Here is a 25,156-nt window from a genome sequence, read left to right as displayed (position 1 = left end):
AACCGACTTGGAGTACACAAGTTGGAAAGTTTTGCTGTAATTGTGTAGGGTTTTTGCAAGATTCTACCTGGAATATGCAGTTCTGATGTCCACACACAAGAAAAGATGCTTGGAGTCAGTCCAACGTTGATTTGTGACGTGAGGGGTTGCTCTGAGAAGAGAATGGGTGAAGTTAGCAAATAGTCACTGGAGTTTGGAAGATTGAATAATGGTTTAATTGGATTGTACAAGATACTAGGAGGGATTGATGAAATGCCACACAGATGCTGAAAGGCTGCTTCATCAAGTGGGAACATCCTGTACCAGGGGTATAATCTTTACATAAGGTTATCCAGTTTGGTCTGAAACAAGCTTTTTTCCTCAGTGTATGTAAAGTTTCAGAATTTTTTATCTTCATGTGAACCTTCAGTCACTAGTTTGTCATTGAGTTTTGGACAGTATGGAGTTTAGATGGGAAAGTAGAGGAGGTACAGAATCAGCTATGAGCTGACTGAATGGAGAATAAGTTTCAGGAACCTGTGACTAAATCAATCAGAACAGATCATCCTGATAGATGGCACAGTGATAATCTGTAAAGAGGGAATGGTCTTGAATGTCCTTAAATTGGATTCTAGATCTTTACAAGTCTCACAATGGTAGGTCATAGTTGGATAAGGAAACCTTCTGCTGTATACCACTTAGTGCTTTCCCTGAGTTCAGCATACGGCCCTCTTCTCAGTACTACCATCAAGGCGTAGGTACAAAAGTCTGAAGAACTATACTTAATGTGTATATATATAATGTACATCTTTTCCTCTGCCATCCGATTTCTGAACAGTCCATGAACTAATGGACATTGCCTCGCAATTCCTCCTTTTCACTGTTTATTTTTATTGTAACTTGCAGGGATTTTTTTGTCTCGCACTGTACTGCTGTCACAAAACAATTTTCACGACAACCTAATTTTGAATCTATGAATCCCAATGATAGCAAAAGCCATAGTTGGGTATGGTCGATGTTTTAAGTGTTTATAATACTTCTCAGCTAAAGATTGCCAGTAGTTCATTTGTATTGGTCTTTCAGTATTCAGTATTGTAGAAGCTAGTCTTCAGCTAATTCAAATAATTCCCCATGGGAACACTGAATGTAGCAAAGGCTATAGAATTTAACACTGTTGCATATTGTGTGGAGTAAGAACTTCAGCAGAGAAGTATGATTAAGTGTTTTTATTGAGTCATGTTAGTAATGGTACACGTTGGGGAACTTGCAATGTAGAAGCTATGAACAGGGCCCACTGAGACAAAAGACAGGCACACTCAAAATGAGAGTGCCTCCCACACATAGGAGGCCTGTAGGTATGTAACAGACACCATCCGGGGTGTACTGCAGGTGAATCTTGAAGCTAAATGTGCTCTTATACAATTAAGATACTGCCAAACACCCAGTAATATGTTGATTTGTCCTGGTATATTCTACCCATAAAAAGCATGCAAATAAAGTACTGTCCTATCAGTTCTAATCTTCAGCAAAGTGGTGGAAGCTGCCTAAGAAAGTGTTTTTAAACTTAACATCATTAAATCTGCCTACTAGTGCTTATGTTGGTTTGTACTTTAGCTTAGTACTCATCATCTCCAGACAAATTTACAGCCTTGGTCCAAACATGGACACAAGAGCTGAGTTTCAGCAGTGAGGCAGAATTGTCTATTTTTATAGTCAAATTATGCCTTGGCATTGTATCCGATTAAGGTTTCTGTGTACAATGGAAGGAAATAGGAAGCCAGTGCGTTCTCTATTCTAGCTCAGGTTTACACAAAAGATAATGGTGAGGTTATTGGGGGTCAATCATTTGAGCTGTAGCAATATTAATTCAGCATTTCCATAGGGCAATATCCAAAGTGCAACTTTCCATGTCATTTTCCATATTAGTAAGGTCAGAAGTATGTATGTAATTATATTTAACTCCACATGTGATTTTTTTTTTTTTAAACACTTTTCAGTAGGACCTTGATAACATTCAGCCATAGTCTGGTAAGTGGCAAATATTATTAACATGGAATAGCCATTTCCAACCTGAGAGAATCTAACAACCTATATTTGACACATAGTGAGATTACCATCACCAGGATCTTTATCTTCAACAAGATGGCATTCAACATTGACCTGAAATAACTAGGCCAGGCAAGTAAATATTATGGTAGGAAGTATAGAAAAGTGAGTATGAATTTCATAGGTTTCATGAGTTTCCTTTTAATGTAGCAGCATATTGAAATTAGAATACATCAGTGATGGTTCCAAAGTGGGAACTCATTTGCCAACTGTATTGTGGGACTACAATAATTCATGAAGCTTCACCATCACCTTTCACCATCTCCAGTCACGTGGGGAACAAGGGTCAAGTCAAGTCACTTTTATTGTCATTTCGACCATAACTGCTGGTACAGTACATAGTAAAAATGAGACAATGTTTTTTCAGGACCATGGTGTTACATGACACAGTACATAAACTAGACTACAGACCTACCCAGGACTGCATAAAGTGCACAAAACAGTGCAGGCATTACAGTAAATGATAAACAAGACAATAGGGCAGTAAGTTGGCATCAGTCCAGGCTTTGGGTATTGAGGAGTCTGATAGCTTGGGGAAAGAAACTGTTACATAGTCTGGTTGTGAGAGCCCAAATGCTTCAGTGCCTTTTCCCAGATGGCAGGAGGGAGAAGAGTTTGTATGAGGGGTGCGTGGGGTCCTACATAATGCTGTTTGCTTTGTGGATGCAACATGTAGTGTAAATGTCCATAATGGCGGGAAAAGAGACCCCGATGATCTTCTCAGCTGACCTCACTATCTGCTGCAGGGTCTTGTGATCCGAGATGGTGCAATTTCTGAACCAGGCAGTGATGGAGCTGCTCAGGATGCTCTCAATACAACCCCTGTAGAATGTGATGACGATGGGGGGTGGGAGATGGACTTTCCTCAGCCTTTGCAGAAAGTAGAGATGCTGTTGGTCTTTCTTCGCTATGGAGCTGGTGTTGAGGGTCCAGGTGAGATTCTCTGCCAGGTGAACACCAAGAAATTTGGTGCTCTTAACTATCTCTACCGAGGAGCCGTCGATGTTCAATGGGAAGTGATTGCTCTGTGCCCTCCTGAAGTCAACCACCATCTCTTTTGTTCACATTAAGAGACAGGTTGTTGGCTGTGCACCAGTCCGTTAGCTACTGCACCTCTTCCCTGTAAGCTGACTGGTCGTTCTTGCTGATGAGACCCACCACGGTCATGTCATCGGTGAACTTGATGATGTGGTTTGAGCTATGTGTTGCAGCACAGTCGTGGGTCAGCCGAGTGAACAGCAGTGGACTGAGCACACAGCCCTGGGGGGGCCCCCGTGCTCAGTGTAATAGTGTTGGAGATGCTGCTCCCAATCCAGACTGACTGAGGTCTCCCAGTCAGGAAGTCTAGGATCCAGTTGCAGAGGGAGGTGTTCAGGCCCAGTAGGCTCAGCTTTCCAGGTGGTAGTTTTGCCCAGTTCCTGAAAGTAAGCTAAAAAGTGAGTACATTGGTGGATGATTGAACAGGGTAATTGCAGATATAGGTAGAAAATTGGCAAATGACATTGTGGTACACATGCCAACTAGGCATCTGGTATGCATTGGGTTAACCTGTGACATTCAATGGCATTTTTTATCAACAGAAACTGCATTGTAGTTACAAGAACAGGTCAGAAAATGGATAATGGGTACACATAATTCAGATCCAAACTTGAATCTTTTCAGCAATCCAAGTAATAATCTCCTTTTGCCTTGATAAATATACCGGTAATGGAGGCCATCTGTTGGTCATGGTTGACTATGGATATTGCATCATAGTAGCTATCTACGTGATATGCAAGCCGGAAAGCAAACCAGGGTAGTATAATATGGAAAACAAGCTGTTGCCCATGAAGCAGGCATCACTCCACGCAGCTGATGAATGCAAAGTAACAGCAGAGACTGGTAGGTTGGCAGCAGCAGCATCGCAGGAGTTGCCAGTCAACATTGAAATCAAGGACTGCCTTAGGGACTCTAGCTCCGGGTTTTTCCTTGAGGTTTATTCCTGAAGCCTTCCCCTTAAGTAGGTATAGCTGCAAGGCAATGGAGTTTTAAGATCAGAGTTTTCTTTCTCCTAGATGAGCTGCCAACCACAGCTGATGAACCCCATCTGCACAAAGTGAGTGGTTTTAAGGTGCCAGTAACCCATCTTTACCTCTTCTGTCAGAAGATACAGTTCCTCTGGGCTTAGTAGCTAAGCTACATGTAAAGGCCAAGAGCTGAACTTAGTTGTATTTGAGATGCATACCATTAGGAGCATTTAATTGGTGGTGGGAGCTTATCCCCACTAAATCCCCTGGCTCTGACAACTTTAAGGAACCATACCTCTAATAGCACTCAGAATTCTTGTAGGATATTGTAATGTGCATGATTAGTATCCATTTCAATCCCTTCACCATCAAATCACTGTGGTTGTATCATGTAGCATCAATAAATATACTGTAGCAGCTTGGTAAAGTGTGTTATTCTAAGTCTTTTACCAAAAACTGGAAGGACCGGAACTGAACAAGCTTGGGCGCACTGAAAATATCCTTCTACATTGCAGACTTCCTGACTTTGAAATACAGTATATTACCCATGTTGTCAATAACCCCAACTTGTGGAGTTTCCCAAGTTATAGCAAAGTGAATGATTTTGACTGGAAGTACATTGGCAGTTCATGAAGCTGGCAGTGGCATCTTCAAGGGCAATTAAGAATGACAGGGCAAGAATTTAATGCTCAGTGAACCCATATCCCATGAGTGATATTTTTTTAAAGAAAAGGGCTCTCGTGCATTTTCATTTAGACAGCCATTGTCTTGTCTGTAAATTTAAACAGCATTTGCCAGCAGGGTGTTCAGTGCATTTGACTCAACCATAATTTGGCTTCAATGTAAAGGAATTAAGTTGCTGAACTCAACTGTGTAATAACTGATTCAAAGGCAGAAGCCTAGAGGAAGGTGGATTGGAATTCAGTGCAAGGACATCAAAGAAGGAAGATGTCTACACAATAGGTGATCTTAAGTTTTCATTTTTGTATGCTTGTGCTAGTAGTAGAATTATCCTTCTCCAAGAAAGAGGCAGTTTGTTTGTAATTATACAATACTGAACTAGATAATGTTTTTGAATATTTTTCATATTGACATATTTGGAATATTTGTATTATTGATATACAGAATGGAACACTTTGGAGTTTTGTAATTGCCCTAGATTGCAGAGTAAGCTTTAATTTTATAAGTGTGTGGGCCATCATCATGTGTTACCCTGTGTGTAATGCACTTACTAACAAATGTGATGGTGTGATGTCAAGAACAAACTCTTAAGTACTAATTATTGGTGTTTTAAATATATACACATGTATATCTGATGATTCATGTGATATTTAGAATAAGGGTTTTAGCACAGAATGATCATTTATAACATTTATACCTTACTGTATTTTCAGCTATGAACAATCTGGATAAATTCATATCTACTAGGATAACTGAGATTCTTATATTTATAGGCTCAAATCCAATAAAATCAAATATTTATGGGAAAAAAATTGTTTGAAGAACTCCTTATTTGTGAGGCAAAATGTATCTGCAGAACTTGTTTCTCTCTCAAATCATTATAAAATTATTGAGGAGGAGAACTTTGGATTCTAATTAAAATGTGACAAGAGAAGCTGTATCTAAAGCATTAATTGTGTTGGTGAGAATTGAGTTTATTTTAAATAGCACTTGAATGACCTGTAAGGAAGCAGTGAGGCCATCATAAGTGTAGATAGAGATGGCTTTGAGATGTTAACCCATTAGCATTTTCCAGTGTATGGTAATTTCTTTGTAACTGGAACATTGTATACCTACCCAACTGCAGTCAGGCTGTGAGATGTTCAACATTAGTTTTATTATCAAAATACATATATGTCACCATAGACACCCTGAGGTTCATTTTCTTGTGGGCATACTCAACAAATCGAAAGAATAATAACTATAACAGCATCAATGAAAGACCACCCAACTCGGGCATTCAACCAGAGTGCAGAGGACAACAAATTATGCAAATACAAGAGTCCTTGAAAGTGAGTCCATTGGTTGTGAGAACATTTCAATGATGGGGAAAGTGATGTTAACCCTTTTGGTTCAAGAGCCTGATGGTTGAGGGGTGGTGGTGCAGCATTAACCAAACATGAAGATTTGTTGATACTGTATAGCAAAATTCTATAATACCTTTGTGGTGATTTTTTTATTGTAAGGAATGTCAAGTTGCTATGGATGAAGTTGAAACAATTTCTGATATTTTGTTAGAATGCCCAACGACAGGATGAAGTGATGACACAGTGTGGTATCTTAATCAAGCATAATCTCCCAATGCAGGAAAATTAAAATTGAAGATTATACAATTTCAAATGGAACACGCATTTGTGGTTTGTAAAGACTCTATTAAACTTCAGTGGGTGAAAATATCATCAGCTAAGCTGCACTGGTGCCAGATGCAGCTTGATTTATATAGCTATTTATACAATTATTGAAACTGGTTTTGAGTGCCAAATGATTTGAATGACTGGATATTACTGGGTTAGAAGATTGTTTACCAATCTGTCACAATCTAGGTGTATCAATTGTAATCTGAGTAAATGTGTCTGAGCTGTTGAAAAATATATGAAAATGTTCAAATTGATTTAGATAAGATTAGCAAAAGCGCTGTATGAGACAATTATTTTATCTGCTGCAAATGGACATAAGGTTGATCAACATTAGCTTGTTTTATATGAACTTTGTATTAGAATTTGACATCATTTCTATGTTCCATACACTTTCAACATTAAGAAGCACGTTATAATATTAACATAATTAATCAGTCAATAACCCATAATGAAATATTGAAACAGAAAACCTGGAAGTGGCAAACAATGTTTTAAAATAAAAGTTTTCTAGTTATTTAAAATGCAATCAAATGAATTGAGTTAATGAAATTTAGAGGTGAGCCTTGATAAACTGAATAGACATTCTCATGCTTGAGGTTTTATTGCAACCACCCTAGCAAGGCACCATGATTCATCCATTACTCTAAGCTGGATAAAGCTGGGTATTTAGAATTACAGCAGGTTACAGCCAACAGAATACGTTTGATGGCAGGTAAGAGTTGTGGAATTTTATAGAATTCTGCAGTTCTCATGAAGAACCAGTTTTGTGCAGAAGAACTAGAACTTCAGAATACACGAGGAAATCTGCAGATGCTGGAAATTCAAACAACGCACACAAAATGCTGGTGGAACACAGCAGGCCAGGCAGCATCTATAAGGAGAAGCACTGTCGATGTTTCGGGCCAAGACGTCGACAGTGCTTCTCCTTATAGATGCTGCCTGGCCTGCTGTGTTCCACCAGCATTTTGTGTGTGTTGACTTCAGAATACAGGTACTTGTAATTAAGATGGGAATTTAGATTAAAAGGATTCAATGGTGTTCCACTGATTTTCAAAGAATTAAGATGCAGAAACATAGAAAGAATGTACTTCCTGTTATAAGGCTGTGGAGAATTTGCTAGCATTTTCTTTGCAGTGTTGGAGGTGGTCAGAGATGCTGGATGGATTAGATATGATGTATATTATATCTATTAAAAGGCAGAATCTAAATGAGATTGTTCTAGAATTTAATTCTCTTTTCTGAGTTGAATTGAAAGAAGAAATTTGTAAATTTTGAGCACACTAATTTGTATAACTAAATATCTTTGCAAGTGAAAGTAAACAAGAGCACTCTCCTAAATTATAAACAGGTTAGCTTATCTGTCCAGATGGTTATCATTTTGTTTTCACAATTACTCGTTTAGAAGATTCTTAATTATTGAATAATGTAAAGTAAGTGGTGGAGGTTGCACAAAAGTCTGAAGCACTTGTATCCAGAAATGCCAAGCGGGTGAAGCATTTCTGCTTCTGAAAGTCTTCAGAGAAGCCAGTCATCAGTTAATTTAACTTCACATGATATTATGGAAAGTCCTGAGTACACTGGAAAGCCTATAGTTCCATCAGCACCAAGCAGTAATGTTGATTGCTTGTGCTCCAGAAATAGCCATGCTTTCAGTTTTATGTACAGCAGAAACACAAAGTGTGGAGAATTTTCCACAAGTAATTTGGCTACTACCAACAGGACAAATCCAACCTGGCTAATTGCCATCTCTCACCATATTTTATCTGCAGACTAATGGAAAGGATCACTAAAAATGGTATAAAGGGGTACTTAAAATGGGCATCAGTAGACCAGTTCTTATGTTCTCCCATTGCTGCTGAGCTTCGGACCTCATTACAGAATTAACCCAAGCATGCTGCACTTTGAATAGTTAGAATAACATCAAAAGATCATTTGATTTCATTACAGCAGCAAGAGGCCCAAGTAAAATTAAGTCAATGGGAATCACAGAAATACCATCTGGGTGAATAATATATATTAATTATTTAATTGATTGAATTTGTTTATTTTTTATTATTTATTCTCTGTCTCGCTATTCCTCTCTACCTCCTGGTCCATTGGGTCTGTGCCGCCCAATAATACCCATCTGACCAATTAACCTACTAACCCAAACATCTTTGGAATGTGGGAGAAAACCAGAGGACCCAGAGGAAACCCATGTGGTCACGGAGAGACTATACAAACTACTTGAAGATAATGCTGGAAATGTAGAGTAAAAATGGTTGCAGTTATTAAGGTCAATTATTTCTTCTCAGTCCCAGGACCCTTGGAGGAATTTCAGGGCTATGTCATTTAGATTCAACTATCTTTAGAAGCCACAGCAATGACTTGTTTGGCACCTTCCCATTTAAAAATGACCAGTTCAGAGAATGTTTGCTGATTGCATGGTGTTCAGTTCAAAGTGTAGAACACCATACTCACGTAATAATATAGGATGATTGGCCAACCTGACGAATTGGGGTGATATAACATGTACCATTCACACTGGGCAAGTGACTAGCAATGACCATCTTGAACAAGAGGAAATCTAAACATCTTTTGATATTCCAGGACTGGCTGTGCCTTTAGCCATGATTTTTCCAATGCAGCTGTAGCACTCAGTATGTATTTAACAGAGGGTACAGAAAGAATAATTGCCCATTTTCTTTACATCAATATCCTGGATTTTACCATTCACTAGAAACCTGGTCTGGTATGCATTATGACAATAGGAGCATGTTAGACACTTTATGCTCTATGGCTTGACTCTCCTGAAGTTTTTCCTTCAGAACATAAGCCCAAAAGACATTGGAGAAGAACTAGGTCATTCAGCCTATCAGCCTGCTCTGCCATTCTATCATGACCTATTTATTATCCCTCTCAACCCCATTCTCCTGCCTTCTCCCCACAACCGTTGATGCCCTTACTAATCAAGAACCTATCAACTTCTGATTTAAATAAACCCAATAACTTAGCCTCCACAGCCATCTGTGGCGTGAATTCCACAGATTCATCACACTCTCCTTCTCTATTTTAAAGGGACGACCTTCTATTCTGAGACTGTACCCTCTATCTAGGCCTTTCAATATTCAATAGGTTTCAATAAGATTCTCCCCCCCCCCCCAAATCCAGAGCCACCAAATACTACTCATACATTAACTTCTGTACCCTGTCTAATGCCAGCATTACATTTCTTAGATAAGGGGCCCAAAACTGCTCACAATACTTCAACTGCTGCCTTGTCTTATTTTGTTCTCCTTTAAAATTGTGAACTGGATATGACATTAAACAATCTTGAATTTTGAATGAGAGTTTGCTCCTTCAAACTGAGTTTGGCCTCAACATGGCAGTAGAGGAGGCCACGGACAGACATGGAATTGGAAAGTTGTATTGAAATAGGTGACCACCAGGAGATCCTACCTTTTGTGGTGGATGGGATAAAGATACTTGACAAAGCAGTCCCACAATATTTGGCAGGTCTCCTCGATGTTGGGGAGGTTGCACCAATGCAATAGATGAACTCAACGGACTCGAAAGCGAGTGCACCTCACTTGGAAGAACTGTTTGGGGCCCCGAGCAGTGGTGAGGGAGGAAGTATAGGGGCAGGTTTAGCACTTGTCACAGTCACAGGGAAATTTTCTGTTGTTTCTAATTTCATCAACCATCAATTTTCCCTTGTGCTGTAGAATGTGTAGAAGGCATCTGAGAGTTACACCATGTAATATATCTGAATTTCTGTTTTCTGCCCAAACATATTTATCTAGTTTCCTAAATTATTCTAATTAAGCTATTTGTTCAAAGGAAAATGTCAGTATTGGAGGTCAACCCGCCCTGGTCTTCTGCCTGCTCTGGACCTTCTCTTTGCCAACTGCTGACGGGACATTAACCATCTAGACTTCAATAATTCAACCTCACTCCTTCCGAACACTTGGCTCTCCACCCCTTCCACACTAATCCTAACTGCACCATCAAACTCGCAGATAAGGGAGGTGCAGTAGTAGATTAGCATACTGACCTGTACCTTGCTGAGGTCCAGTGCCAACTCCCAGACACCTCACTTACCCCTCAAACTTGACCCCACTAAGGAACATCAGGCCATTGTCTCCCACACCATCACCAACCTTATTAACTTTGGGGATCTGCCATCCACCGCCACCAACCTTATAGTTCCTGCACCACACCTCCCATTTCTACCTCCTACCCAACATCCACAAACCTGCTTGTCCAGGTAGACCCATTGTTTCAGCTTGTTCCTGCCCCACTGAACTCATATCATCATACCTCAACTCTTTATTTTCCCCTCCTGGTTCAGTCCCTTCCTACCTACATCCTTGACACCTCACATGTTCTTGATCTCTTCAAGGATTTCAGGTTCCCTGGCCCCATCAACTTATTTTCACGATGGATGTCCAGTCCCTATACACCTCCATCCCCCACCAGGAAGGCCTCAAGGCTCTCCATATTTTTTCTGGACACCAGACCTAACCAGTTCCCCTCCACCACCACTCTCCTCTGTCTAGCAGAAATTGTCCTCACCCTCAATAATTTCTCCTTTGGCTCCTCCCACTTCCTTCAAACAAAAGGGGTAGCCATGAACATTCACATAGGTCCAGTTATGCCTGCCTGTTTGTCAGCTACGTGTAACAGTCTGTGTTCCAAGCCTACATTGGTGACTGTCCTGCACTTTCCCTGTGCTACATCAACAACTGCATTAGTGCTGCTTCCTGCACCCATGCTGAACTCATTGATTTCATCCACTTTGCCTCCAGCTTCTACCATGCCATCAAATTCACTGGGCCCATTTCTGACACTTCCTTTCCCATTCTCGATTTCACTGTCTCTATCTCCAGAGACAGCTTATTCACCAATGTCTATTACAAACCCATGGACACTTATGGCTACCTGGACTGTACCTCATTCCACCTTACCACTTGTAAAAACGCCATCCCCTTCTCTCAGTTCCTCTGACTCCACTGCATCTTCTCTCAGGATAAGTCTTTTCATTCTAGAACAAAGGGGATGTCCTCCTTTTTCAAAGAAAGGGGCTTCCCTCCTTCCACCACCAATGCTGCCCTCAACTGCATCTCTTCCATTTCACGCATGTCTGCTCTTACCCCATCCTCCTGCCGCTGTACCAGGGATAGGGTTCCTCTTGTCCTCACCTACCACCCCACCAGCCTCCACATCCAGCATATAATTCTCCAAAACTTCCGCCGCCTCCAATGGAACCCCACCACCAAGCACAACTTTCCCTCCTGCTCACTTCCTGCTTTCCACCGGGATCGTAACTTAAGCGACCCCCTTGTCCATTTATCCCTCCCCACTGATCTCCCTCCTGGCATTTATCCTTGCAAGCAGAACAGGTGCTACACCTGCCCCTATACCACCTCCCTCACTACCATTCACAGCCCTAACCAATCCTTCCAAGTGAGGTGACACATCACCTGTGAGTCTGTTGGGGTCATATACTGTGTTTGGTGCTTGCGGTGTGGCCTCCTGTATATCAGTGAAACTCAATGTAGATTGGGAGACTGCTTCGCTGAGCACCTACGTTCCATCCACCAGAAAAAGCAGGATATCTAATGGCCACCCATTATAGTTCCACTTCCCATTCCCATTCCGAAATATCCATCCATGGTCTCTTCCACTGTCATGTTGAGGGCATTGCTCCAACCCCCCCCCCCTTTTTCCTTCCATGGCCTTATGTCTCTTCTACCAATCAACTTCCTAGCTTTTTACTTCATCCCTCCCCTTGCAATTTTCATCTGTCACCTAGTGTTTCTCTCTCCCCCCCCCCCCCCCAACCTTTTAAATCTGCTCCGAGCTTTTTTTCCCCCAGTTCTGCCGAAGGCTTTCAGCCCGAAGCTTCGACTGTACTTTTTCCAATAGATGCTGCCTGGGCTGCTGAGTTCCTCCAGCATTTTGTGTGTGTTGCTTGGAGATCATGATGCCTCATTTTAAAAAGATGTTAAAACACTTCTTACAGATTTAGTACATGGTGGGAAAGCCCAGCAAGTGATATAAATTACTGAGGAAGAAAGCTTAAGATTTATTTCATTCCTTTCCTGATGCCTAGATATGTAACAGACCCTAAAGAGAATCAGCTCACTCTTGTGAAATAGATGTTTTGTTTTCCCCAATTTCGGAGCTCACGCTTTAATGGCTTTTTAGTGTATTTTTACATAAATATTCTTACTTTGCTCCCGTGTTGCTGAAAATGTTCAACCATTTCTTCAAGATTCTGCCGAATTTATGAAAAGGAGCCCCAGCAGTTTTATCTGAAGATCCTCAGAGATTTTTTTTTTGTGTGAAAATGGAACTGGTTCACTATATTAAGCAGCATATCCAAGCCACAGAACATTTCTGCAGTCTCTTCCCTGAAGAACACCAACAGTACATTATTGTTCTCAGACTGAAATGTATCAAGGGCTAAGGGTCAGTCCTCTGTGGTCCTCAATGAAGAACACGGGGGGACAAAAAGACTACTTTGATGTTAGTTGGAACTGTAGTATTGTTCACACTGTCTAAGGAAAGCTTTACCAACCCTACTAAACTACTTCATCAGTCAACCATAGAGATGCAGTTAAGTCAAAAACAGGAAACCCCATAATATAAATAGCATCTGTAGATTCAGGACTGACTATTGGGTTAGGTGAAAAATAATTCTAAAATATTGCTGCTTAGTCATCACAGTAAAGAAACAAAATTTGACTTAGTTTTGAGCTGTCAGCCAAAATATAGTACATTTTCCCTGCCCCCCCCCCCCTTTCATTTGGAAGATTCTAAAGATATGTCTCCATAATACACTGAGTCAAATCATTTCATGATAGATGATTTCAAAGAAGGGTGATATTCATCCATGAACTTTCCAGATCAATGCCTTTGGCTTTGGATCTGTTTCAGTGAAACAATTCCAAATAAAATGATGGATTCCAGAGGACACAGAGAACTTGTAATGTTGTGTGTAGTCCACATATTTTGAGTGAGCTGAGATGACTTAAGTCAGGGACCTAACTGGATTTATGAGTGTTAGTTGGGGAAACTGTAGATCCAGGGTCAGCAGTCCTCTTGATGACACTTTTCTGATCAAGGTTGGAACAACAATAGAAGACTTGATAGCTATGTTGCAGCATTATGCAGTACCAGGGATGCCTCCAACATCTGTTGAGGTAACTGCAATACCAAGTATTACCAGGGTTTTGAGGCAAGTAATGGAAGGACATTTGTCCTTGGAAAGTACAAGGCAATTTTCAACTTGATTTCATTGGTTTGAAACAGTCGATGGTACAACCAGTTACAGTTTCCTCTAGTGTTAGATGAATCTCTCTGACCTGGAGTGTTTGTGCTTCATTTTAGGTTTGGACTGAAGACAGACGCCTGGTGAGTTCAGGTGCGTCCGGCAAAAACTTCTTGTGTCCACAACAGAATGTGCAATATTTGAAGCCTGGTCTATGAATGTAGTGGAGTACTTTTAATTGGAAAAAAAACACAACACAAAAACAGAGGATCCAAAACTTCACAAGTTGGAATAATCAGATTCCAAGGCAGAAAAGATTTAGGACTGTTCGTACTGAGAAAGTAAAAGCTTCCAACTGAAAAGGAAAAGAAAACTGAAAATTTGAGAATGGAATAACATGTAACTTTATAATACAAAACTCTTGGACAAATTGTCCCATTTGCCATTGTAAAATGACAATATAAACTATTGCCTGATAAATTAAAAAATACAAAATTTTCCAGTGCCATGCATTTCATTGCAAAATGTGCAATTCTGCTGCCCTTCAAAACTTTATTAAGATATTGCTTACTGTAAATATTCCATATAATATGATAATGGAACAGAATCAATTGTTTTAATAAGCATAAGTGTGAAAAATTTGGGCAAAGCAAAAAGTATTTTTTTAAAAACATCCTTATGCTTTTCAAAATGGAGTAATGAAAAATTGTTTGGATATCTCATTGCTTTCTCGTGTACTAATTGTATTTCTTTCATATTGAGGACCCTCTGATTGATCTGTGAACACCAACAAACCTGTCTTTTATTTTACATAAGATGTGCACCACCATTAGTTAGGTTGGATTCATGTTTATTTTCCTCTGTTATCAGTAAATGAATAACTTTACTTTTAGGTTGCCATATTTACAGTTTTTGAATCCTGGTTGTATATTAAGTCCGTCGATGGCAGGAAATCTGTAAGGGAGTTTTTAAAGTGGAAAGGCCGTTGCAGCTGAGCAGTTCCACTCTCTCGGCCTCTGAAGTCCGGGTCCAGTAGTACGAACAAGCGTCACAAACTGGAGACTTCCTTGGTTGCAGTGGATGACTATGATGTCTTCTGTGCCTTGTCATGCACTTCACCTTCCTGTACCACCTTCCTGCCTGTTGGATCTCACTGTAGATCTCATCTGTCCAATCCACTGGAGCTGACGTCGGGTGTTAGGACAGGCATGTCCCTATTTCACTGGGGTATGAGGCCACCAGCTACCTTCACCTGATTTAGCCTGCCTGTTGAAGCGGTGTACTTGGGCGTGGCCTAGTTGCATGCAAATGGCTACTTGGAGCACAGATGAGAGCAGAGCATCCGATGGGGACTAAAGCTGAGTGAGCTGCTGTCAGAATGGCCATGACAAGCCCCTTCAGTAGAGGTGCTGCCCCCTCCCTGGAAACCCCATAGACCCCATTTACAACTTTCAGAAAATTACTGCAGATTGCATTTGAGACTGCAGGTGTACTGGGAAAATCAAGTTGATAGCGGACCCCAACAATAGGAATTTGTGGAATGTCGCTGAGATAGCTTTTTAGAGCAGCTCAGTTCAAGTTCAAGTTTGTCATTCAATCCTGCCTGAATACAGCTAAATGAAACAGTGTTAAGGCTGATTTATACTTGTGCGTCACATCTACGCCATAGGTACCACGTACCCTATGCCATACCCTACATTGTAGGGTGACGTGCAGCTCCCCAAAAAAGTAACTCGCGTGTCGCGGCAACGCAGACCACAACAACTGTGATTGGTCTGCTTGGTAGCATCGCATTTCCTTCTACGCATTTCTGGTTGCTGCTTCTCTGCCACGTCTGTACACCGATGCAAAATAGATTAACCAAATCGTTAAATCTACCTGCCGACATGTGAAAATGTTTGAAATGTATTTCCTCGTCTATGTCTCTCACGAAGAAACTCAATGCAGTGGCATAGAAACCCCACCGCCAGCTAGCGTTTTGGCGCACACCAACGCATGCTTGCTATGGCGTAGAGCCTACGTAGAAGTGAAAATCGGGGCTACGGCGAAGCCTGTATGCACAAGTATAAATCAGCCTTTACTCCAGGGCCAAGATGCTGAACAGCACCAACAGTCACACACAGCAAATATAGCACATATATCATTAAAAATAATCCAAGACCCTGAGTCTATGAATGTTGCAGCAGTCTGCAGTCAAACACAATAAGCTTGTGGCTTATGGTAGAGCCCAGCAGAGAACAATCAATTCTTGGTTTAATTTTATATAATGAGGCAAACTTGATTACAGAGTTTAAGGAGAATGAACCATTAGGAGACATTGACCATAATATGATATAATTCATCCTGCAGATCGAGAGGGAGATGCTGGGATCAGATATAACAGTACTGCAGAGGAACTGGGGAGGAGCAGGTCAGAATTGCTTGGGAGTGGACTCTATAGGGAAAGACAGTGGAGCAGCATTGGCAGGAGTTCCTGGAAGCAGCTCAGGAGACAGTAAAATTCCATCCCTAAGAAGCAACAGCATCCTAAGGGGAGGATGAGATGACCGTAGTTGTCAAGGGCAGCATAAAAACAAAAGAGAAGGCATACAATATGATAAAGATTAGTGAGAAGTCAGGGAAGTCAAGAGAGGACAACTAAGAAACAACAAAGGGAGGAAGAAGATAAAATATGAGGGCAAACAAGAGAGAATCAGTAGATGCTGGAAATCCGAGCAACTCAGCAGGCCAGGCAGCATGGAAAACCAGCTGATTTCGGCTCATTTCAGGCTGAAACATCGACTGTACTCTTTTCCATAGATGCTGCCTGGCCTGCTGAATTCCTCCAGCATTTTGAAATATGAGAGAAAACTAGGCAATAATATTAAAGAAAATTGCAACAGTGTTTTTTAGGTACATAAGGGCTAGGAGCAAGGGAAGAGTGGACATTGGAATGCTGGAAAAGCAGCAATGGAGAACAAAGAAACAGAGGAGGACTGAATAGGTCTTTGCACCAGTCTTCACAGTGAAAGACATGAGTAACATGCCAGAAGTTCAGGAAAGTCAGGATGGCAGAGGTGAGTATAGAGGCAAATACTAGCTTGGTTAGAAGAATGGCATAAAAGAATGGGGATAACGAGGTCCTTTTCAGGAGTTCCACAGGGATCAGTATTGGGACAACAACTTTTCACTTTATATCAGTGATCCGAATGAAGTTTCTGGGCATTGGTGCCAAGTTTGCAGGCAATATCAAAATAGGCAGAGAAACAGATGAGTTGCGGAGGAAGGGAGTCTGCAGAAGAACTTGGACAGGTTTGGAAAGTGGGCAAAGAAGTGGCAGATGGAATATAGCGTAGGAAAGTTTGGGGTTATATACTTCGGTTGGAAGAATAATGGCATAGGTTATTTTCTAAGTGGGGATAGAATTTAGAAATCAGACATGCCAAGGGACTTCTGAGTCCTAATTCGGGATTCCCTTAAGATTCACATGCAGGTTGGATTGGCAGGAAGGAAAGTCAATGCAATGTTAGCATTCATTTTGAGAGGATCAGAGTATAAAAGTAAGGATATACTGCTGTGGCTTTGTAAGACATTGGTGAAACAATATTTAGAACAAGGAAAGAAGTGCTCGAGAGGATCCAGAGAAGTTCATAGAAAAACTTGGGAATGAAAGACTTATGAGGAACATTTGATTGCTCTGGGCCTGTATATAATGGAGTTCAGAAAAGTGAGGGATTTTGTTGAAGCCTACAATATTGAAAGGCCTAGGTAGAGTGGATGTGGAGAGGATGCTTTAATTAGTAGGAGTGTAGGATATGAGACACTGCCTCAGAATAAGAGAATGTCCCTTTAGAACTAAGATGAAAGGGTATTTCTTCACCCAGAAAGTAGTGTATCTGCATAATTCATAGCTCCTTGACTCATATGGAGGCCAAGTCATTGGGAGTATTGGATTGATAAGTTCTTGATTGGTAAGAGGGTTGATATTTATGGGGAGTATGCAGGAGAATGGAATTGATATATATATTTTTTAAAACAGCCTTGATTGAATGGCAGAGCAGACTCAATGGGCCGGATGGCATAATTTTTCACTTGTATCTTGCATCTTGTAGACTTATTTAGACAGTACATGGATAGGAAAGGAACAGAGGAATGTGGACCAAACGCAGGCTAATGGGACCAGCAAAGACAACTACCTGCCAAAGGGTGTGTTTCTCTAAACTCAGTGGTATTTTGTTAGAGACTAACTAAATTTCTCAGCTCCTGGAGTCTGTCTGACTGCTTAAGATAGTTGGCTACCTCTAATTTGATGTATTACTAGACATAATGTATATTAACATTGGCAGCAGAATGTTTAAAAAGGCATTGTGTTACAAGTTTGCAGAGCTATCAAACCTCTGGTATTTCTTTTCATTTGTTCCTCCTAAGGATGTTGGCTCTATCCTAAAGTATACTACTATCATTGCCAGATGTTCTAATTTTCTCTAAACTCACTCAAGATTCATGTAAAAGTTTTGATATTATTTCTGAAAACTATTCAAGTACATTGGACACCATAGCTGAGCCCAATTAGGTTCTCACCCAACAGCATCCATTTTTGCATTTTCAGTATGGATGCAAAATGTTTGTGAAGAGTAAGAATTACAGCTGATTTTCCCACAATCATATATTTCATTATTAAATGCACTTTGCAACCCATCATTAACATCAATCACCCTTGGGGTACAAAATTCAGAAGATTCCCTAACCTCTTAGTGAAAAAATCCCTCTTCAATTCAGTCAAAAATGGCAGATGCTTTATCCCATGATGATATCCCCAGGATCTGTGGTCCTCAGCCTGAGGAAACAGCTTCTTAGTATTTATCCTGCCAGTCCTTCACATGATCTCTTTCAGCTGTTGTTCTTCTAAACTCTAGAAATTATAACAATTCTTCTTGATCTCATCTCAGTGCAAAGTACTTATCCAATCCATCACCTGAAATTGTTTCGTTTTCTCCAAGGCTTTCTGGAGTGCAAAGAGCAAATCTGCACATGGAACTAGTAACCAAAGTCCTATACATCTGCAGCAAATTTGTAACTCAGCCCACTTCCTATAAATCTCATTATATCATTTGGCTTCCTAATAGCTCACCATATCTGCATTTCAGTGTTCCATGGAAAACTTCAATCTTCCACAACAGCAACGTTTGATAGCTTTTCAGCATTTAAGCATATATTTTTATGTACTTTTTACCATGTGAATAACTGCAACTTTCCAATGTTATAGCCACTCTAGCCACTGCCTTTGCATCCTCCTCAAAGCTTGCTTTCCCCCTAACCTTTCTCATGTTAGAAAATTTGCTTTGTCATTAATTTAGCCGATAAATAACAGTCTTGTGCAGTGCAGTAATTACTGTGCCAAGGCGCCGGTAACACTTAGCAAACTGAAAATGACAAGTTTACTCTAACTTTGTCCTTATTTCTCTATAAACACCAGTATAGTTTCCCATTCTCATAAACTCTTACTTTGGATGTAACTTCTATGTGGCCACTATTTAAAAACACAATTTTGCTGTCTTCACTAACTCCTGTTTATCTGCATTAATTATTTTTTTTTTTTTTAATTTCCTTTGAAACCATGTTCAGGCAGACAAATCATGAACTTGGATATGCCCTAATATGACTCTTTAAAAAAAAACAAACACACCTTTTGATTTCCTACAACAATTGTCAGGACTAACTGATCCCCATTTCTTTCTCTTCCTTCCCTCATCCTTGAACAGCAGTTTACATTTGTGCAATATACACAAAGTACTGGAGGAACTCGGGTCAGGCAGTATCTATGGAGACAATAGAGGGAGATTGGCATTTCAAGCCGAGACCCTTCATCAGGACTGGAAAGGAAGTGGAAAGAAGCCGGATAAGATCAGTGGTGAGAGGGGAAGTAGTACAAGCTGGCAGGTGATAGGTGAGACCAGGTGAGCAGGATGGAGAGTTGGTGGGGAAGGGGGTTATGAAGAAAATGGAAAATGATAGATAGAAGATATAAAGGATTAAAAAAGGAGGAATCTGATCGGGAAGGACAGTGAACCATGAACAAAAAGGATGGAGGGTGGCACCAGAGGAAGGTGATGTGCATGGAAAGGGAAGGGCTGAAAAGGGAATCAGAATGGGAAATGGAAAAAGAGAGAAAGGGGAGAGTGGAGATATTACCAGAAGTTAGAGAATTTGATGTTCATGCCATCGGGTTGGAGGTTCCCCAAACAGAATATGGGGTATTGTTCTTCCAATTTGAGTGTGGCCTCATTATAGCAGTAGAAGAGGCCGTGGACCAAATATCAGAATGGGAAGTAGAATTAATGCATGGTCACTGGGAAATACTGCCTTTTTTGGCAGACAAAAGCTGTTTAGACTCCAAATGGTGATGAGGGAAGAGATGTAGGGGCAGGTATAGCACTTGTCCTGCTTGAAGGAATAAGTGGCAGGAGGACGGGGTGAGGGCAGATGTGTGGGAAATGGAAGAGATACTGGTGAAGGTAGCACCAATCTCTTTCTGGCTTCTTTGCCCTTCCTTTCCAGTCCTGATGAAGGGTCTCAGCCCAAAACGTCGACTGTTTATCATCCTTCATATATGTTAACTGACTTGCTAAGTTTGTCCAGTACTTTGTGTTGCTCAAGATTTCAAGCATCTCCAGTATCTCTTGTGTAAGTGAGTGTTACATTTGTTGTTTTAATGCACTATTTCTGCAGCCATCTCATTTCAAACTCTTGGATCTGAATTCCAGGGGATGTATTAAGTCCAATGAATGCTTCAGTACTTTATCTTAATAACATTAATTGCTTTTAATTACTCACCTCATTTGAAGTATTGTTTCTCTACCATTTCTGGTACAGTAGTTGTATTTTTGATGACATATTAAATATTTGCTTGATGTCTCAACTATAGCTCTGTTCTGCTCTGTAGTTTATTCTCCTCTCATCCTCCATTTCTGTATCATTTTCTGTTGATACTCTTCCTTTACACTGTATACCCTTTTTTTTGTTTACAACTTGGTTTTATTATTTCAAACTGTTCTACCTTCATTGCAATTTCCTTTTTTTAAAGTCAGGCTTTTAAAAATCCAACAAAGCATGACTTCTATGCCCTAATCCTCTGTTTTATACTCCTGGTGATGTTGTATTAGATTAAAAAGAGATTTACAACTCCATCGATGGCCACAGATCATTTTTTTCATTAGGGATTTTATTTCTCATGGTGAAGTATATTCACCGAGGATAATAACATATTTCTTTAAAAGTCTATTATTTCCTATCTGTTGTCATACTTTTAAATCTACTTTCCCAACTTGTGTTGACCGACTGATTCTTCAGAGTTGTACAATTGGCTATCAGTTTAAAAACCATCATTACTTTTTTGATGCAAGTACATTACCCTCAAAACTAATCTGTCAAATAAAATCATAGTGCTGAAAAGCTCTTTATTATAAGATTCTCTTTAACTTTCTTTAATAATATAAGACAATATTTAACATTCCTTGGTTAGTTCCACTATCTTTTCAGAAGATTGTCTGAAATGTTGCCAAAGACCCAAATTGAAATCAACACGTTTTAGACAAACGTGCGGCAAAGACAATATCTCTCTGTTACTGCCTTGTTCCATAGAGCTTATTCATTTATTTATTTATTTATTGAAATACAATGTGGAGTAGGCCCTTCTGAGCTTCTGAGCCTTTGAGCTGTGCTGCCCGGCAACCCCCAATTTAACCCTGGCCTAATCACAGGACAATTTACAATGACCAATTAACCTGCAAACCGGTATGTTTTTGGACTGTGGGAGGAAACCTATGCAGTTACGGGAAGAACATACAAACTCCTTACAGACAGTGGCAAGTATTGAACCTGAGTCGTTGGTACTGTGAAGTGTTGTGGAAACCACTGCACTACATTTCCGGCCTTCCCAGAACTTTGGTTATTTAATAACTTGGAAAAATGGTAGTACCATGTAAGTGTACCAAAATTCCATGTATAAGATCTGTGCTTCATGCAGGTTAAATGAATACTCCCTCAGTTTGTCTGTAAAAATTTAACATGAAATACAGTTTTAGCAATGGACTGGACTAATGGATATGGAAAATGTGGTCCAGATTAACATGCAACTACTTAACTGAAATTGCTTGATGCTGCTGCTGGATCCCCCCAGAACGAAGTGTTTTGTGATTTAGAGCAAATCATTGCTCAATTTATGGAATGCAAATATTTAAAAAACATTTAAACATTAAATGTTGGAGTATCCATAAAACTGGGTGGCTTTGATATTAATTTTAAATATTTGAAGCATTAACTTGAGCTAGATTTACCTCATTATTTTAAAGAAAGATACAGAGATCATTACTTTCCATTTCATAGATCAGAGCCTTGTAATGTCTACTTTCCATTATTCTGATTCTGATCTGATTAGCCAGCTCACTCTTGTTACCTTTGTTATTATTTTTAAAATTTAGGACCCTAGATTTGGTTTGAACTACTGCATTTTCCATTTCAGGAAGGATTCTATACTTCTTCCCTAAAAGGCACTACAAAACAGGATTAATTAACACATTCTCATTGTGCAGGATTCGATCTGTTCTCTTGTTAGATCCTTGATGTACTGTTTTTTAAATCATCCTTTACACACGTCAGAAATTCATTTTCCATACTGAGGTGCCATTTGCTAAGCTTGTTATACTTTGACCTGTCTATATGTATGTTAAAGTCATCCATGATGATCTTCGAGTATCCTTATTACATTCATCTCTACTGTTCATTTTGACTGCCAAACCTCTAGAAACTTGCATTGACTTGAAAGCAGTACAGGTTCATCAAGATGATTCCTTAGAATGCAAGGTTAAATTATGAAGTCAGTTATATCCCATGAGAGTTGAGTTATATTCCCTGGAATTTGGAAGATTGAATGGTGATGAAAAATAAGCTAATTAATATAGTTATTTGAATCAATAAGGAGAGCCTACTTCCTCTGGTGCTAGAATCCATAACAATGAGGTATTAGAGCATAGACTATTTAGGGAAGAATCCAGAAATTGCAGTTTTCTTGTAAAGGGTGCTGAAAACTTGAAAATTGTTTTGTGACTTCTCCACTTCTGAGAAGGGAGTCATTTTGGATGTTTTTGGACTAAAGCTAATAGGTGTTTTCTAGGTAAAGAATACTAATGGGTTATGGAACAACCAATATGAATTTGAGTTCTAGATAATTCTGACCTAACTGAGTTGTTGAAAAGGTTTGAAGGGCTAGATGAACTCCTGTTCCTTTGCAAGTGATGACTGGTGATTTTAAAAGTTGATCATACTGTGTACAGTATAATAGAGAAATTGCACACACTTGTTAATTAATGATTTAAAGAATATATTGTGCTTAAACAAAATGTAATTCTGATTTAGTTTCTCTTAAGTTTGAACTGACATATGCTGAATACTGTTGCAGTGCATTATTTTTGTTTTGTCTTTGCAATTTGTTCGGCAATTTACTCATTAAGTGAAAATTGATATGTTTTTAAAGTAACAAAATTAATTTCGTCATTATTTCAAAGTTCATGGTGCATTTATTATCAAAGTATGAATGCAGTATCAACTCTGAGACTGAATAATTTTATGTGCAGTTTTGACCTATTTAAAACTATTCATTTGTTCAACACTCCGTAGAAATATGTAAATTAACTTGATAAATGTACCAAATTTAAGCTCTCAAATTTATTGCTATGTCCTTTAATCTAAGTGTTGTTCAGTCATGATACAAAATGATAAGACTATTTATTGGTGGCAGTCTTTTGGGAATAATATAAGATGGCAGCATTTTCTTCTTGAAAAATGGACTTTTGTAACTTTTGTTTTATTCCTTATGAAAATATAATCAATAAATAATATTTTAAGTCTTTAAGTGAAAAATAATCTTATAGCAAAGGCACGAGGGCTTTGGGTGGTTGAAGGATTTGATAAACTCACTTTTGTTTCAACAAACTTTTTTTTAACTTTAGTAGGTCAGCTACTCGCTTTAAATTCTACGATGAACAAAATGAACAAAGTAAAATTCACTATCCTCCAAAGAAAAGCAAAAAATTTAGTTTGGATACTCTAAAGCAGAGGACAGAAATAGCCAAAAGAATGGTGACTGATGTTTGAGTGAATAAGTTCAGGGAAGTGTTAGAATTAGTGAAATACATGCCTGGGGAGCTGAAGGTGGTTATCAAGAAAGAGGGAATTAAAATAATAAAATTTTAAGATTTGAGGTATTGAAATGGGAGATTGTGTAGGGTGAACAGGATTTGGAGTGATTCTAAAAATAAGCAGGGACATTTTGATGGATGTCAAATTTACAAGGAATAGAAAATAGAAGGCCAACCGTGACAACACCAGAAAACGTGATAAGCAAGAAAAATGATCATAGAAACAATTTATGGAAGAGATGAAAAATGGGCATAACCAGATAGGGGGAGGTTTAGATCTGGTGGGTAAGGTCTGTGGGTAGTATGCAGATGAACCAGGAGGAAGAGAGGTGAAAATGGGAGGAGCAAAGGTGGATTGGAACGGGGGGGGGGGGGGTGGTAGAGGAAAAACAGTGGAGATGAGGAGTATTTTAACTTGGATAGAATATGAGGTGGTATTCTTCTAGTTTGCATTTGCCTTCATTCTGCCAGTGAAGAAGGTTGAAACTGGGCAAGTTGGTGTTGGAATTAGGAGATCCTTTTGGGAGGTCAGCATAGCCAATGTGGACAGAACAGGTGCTCTGCACACCAGTCACCTTGTCTGCACATAGTCTTGATGATGGAGAGGATGCCATGTCAGGGTCACCAAATGCAGTAGTTGAGGTTGGAGCAGCTGGATATGCATCTATGCCTCATCTGGAAGTGCTGTTTCAGTTCTTGGGTAGTGGTGATGAGAGAAGTGGAGAAGGGGCCCTTGCAGTTGCAGGTGAAATTGCCTGGGCTGAAATAAAGTTTGATGGGGATGAATTAGTAAACCAAGAAAGGATGGAGAGAGTTGTCCCTGTGAAAGGTAGAACGGGGTGAGAAAAGGAAGGTGTGGCTAGAAGTTGGATCCTGTTTCAGCTAGTAAAAATGCTTTGCTACATAGAGAAGCTTGTAGAGTGAAAGATGAGGATGAGGGGAAGTCTTGCCTCTTTTGGAGGGAGTGGGTGAGTGCACAAGTAAGGGGAACAGAGAGAATTACAGAGAGGGATCTATCCACAAAGCCACATTTCCTGAGATAGGTGGACACTTCAGATGCTCTGGAATGGAAAGCCTCATCTTGAGAGCAGATATGGTGGAGACAGAGGAACTGGGAGAAATGGGAGAGAATACTGCATCCACAGCTGAAACTAATAACACAAGTGCATGACTAAAAACAACATCAAGTTATCATAAGTTGTATCGAGTCCAGAAGGCTGCAACTTGCAGATGGAAGGTGAAGTGTCATTTGCCAAGCTTGCTTTGGCTTTCTTTGTA

At 39.8% G+C, this 25,156-nt stretch overlaps 1 protein-coding gene across 2 annotated transcripts in view; it reads left to right on the top strand.

Moving 5' to 3' along the window:
* The window catches only part of LOC140739341 (transcriptional activator protein Pur-alpha-like), a 100,839-nt gene that overhangs the window by 21,581 nt on the left and 54,102 nt on the right, over positions 1-25,156 (top strand). The window contains exon 3 of one of the 2 annotated variants that reach the window (XR_012101606.1): positions 13,823-14,549. The exons of the other annotated variant lie outside the window; for it this stretch is intronic. The gene's annotated coding sequence lies outside the window, so the exon portion shown is untranslated. Of the gene's footprint in view, positions 1-13,822; positions 14,550-25,156 lie in introns of those variants that run through there. 2 annotated transcript variants of the gene reach the window in all.

This window comes from Hemitrygon akajei, chromosome 15 (genome assembly GCF_048418815.1).
Source record: "Hemitrygon akajei chromosome 15, sHemAka1.3, whole genome shotgun sequence".
Taxonomy (NCBI): Eukaryota; Metazoa; Chordata; class Chondrichthyes; order Myliobatiformes; family Dasyatidae; genus Hemitrygon; species Hemitrygon akajei.
The sequence above is the reverse complement of the archived record's forward strand: the minus strand, read 5'-3'. Positions and strand labels throughout refer to the sequence as shown.